Source organism: Pteropus medius, unplaced genomic scaffold (assembly GCF_902729225.1).
Source record: "Pteropus medius unplaced genomic scaffold, Ma_sr-lr_union100, whole genome shotgun sequence".
NCBI classification, from domain to species: domain Eukaryota; kingdom Metazoa; phylum Chordata; class Mammalia; order Chiroptera; family Pteropodidae; genus Pteropus; species Pteropus medius.
The window spans coordinates 20255262-20256417 of record NW_024349797.1 but is presented as its reverse complement, the minus strand read 5'-3'; the positions used below and the strand labels follow the sequence as shown (position 1 = coordinate 20256417).

The 1156-nt window shown below is 43.7% G+C and overlaps 1 pseudogene; it reads left to right on the top strand.

Moving 5' to 3' along the window:
• Nucleotides 1–830: 830 nt before the first annotated feature.
• LOC120619927 (uncharacterized) lies at nt 831–949 on the top strand (annotated as a pseudogene).
• Nucleotides 950–1156: the final 207 nt, after the last annotated feature.

Sequence of the window (1156 nt, the reverse complement as noted above, 5' to 3'; positions counted from 1 at the left end):
CCTTGCAGGTAGCTGGGGCTCTGTGGCTGGGCAACGGGCAGTAGGGTGCGAGCAGATGTCCATGCCCAGGGCGATCTCAGAAGTCACGTGTTGAAGATGGCCGAGCCTCTGATAGCCTTGGTCTCAGAGTCTTGGTCTGAGAGTGGAGTTTTCCACTATCACGGACAGGGTTTTTCACAGGTGAGAAATTAACTCCTTTTGTGCTGACTCATGAGACTTGGAGGCTTAGCTGTACCACAGTAAAACTAACCTGTGTCCTTTGTTCTTGTGGACTCACGTCTTTAGAAATATGACTTCACCGTCATCCGCGTGAGCGGGGTTTCGGGAAGGAGCCTGTCCGGGCCACCGCGTTTAAGCTGCCTTTCTCCCGGTGCGCTTTCTCTCGGGGATTTCTTACTGCTCGGGCATTCTGCGAGCGTCCCCATTTTGTTTTTGAGTGCGTGTGTCTATTTGTTTGTTTTAAAAATAGCTTTACTATCATGTCTATGAATCGGGTGCAGGGCGAAGGGGGTTCAGTTCGTGCTTTGATTGCCATCTTCAAATCTCTTTAATGTGCTGCCGGAATCTATTTGCTAATATTTTATTTAGGATTTTTCATCAATATTCATATGTGCGATTGGTCTGTGGTTTTATTTTATCATCTCTGTCAGGTTTAAAAATCAATGCTAGCCTGGCTTCATAAAAAGAATTTAGAAGCCTCTCTTCTTTCCCTGTGTTCCCAAGGAGTGAAAGAACATAGAAATAATCCATTTCTTAAAGATCTGAGGTTCACCTGTGGAAGCGTCTTAGCCCAGGGCTTTTGGAAGAACAGCTTTTAAAGAAAGTCTTCAGTCTAAGGCTATGCTACCCTGAACTAGCCCGATCCGGTCTCATCTCGGAAGCTAAGCAGGATCGGGCCTGGTTAGTACTTGGATGGGAGACCACCTAGGAAGACCAGGTGCTGTAGGCGTAAAAAATAAAAAAATAAGGGATTGTAAGCTGACAAAGTCCTTGCAGTCTGTGAGATCAACTACAGGTTGCCTCACCTAAAATGAATGAATGAATGAATGAATGAATGAATGATTAAATAAACAATAAAATGTATATCGTTAAAAAATAAAAACAAAAAAGTCTTCAATTTCTTCTATGATACCATTTCTATTCGGATAGTCTATCC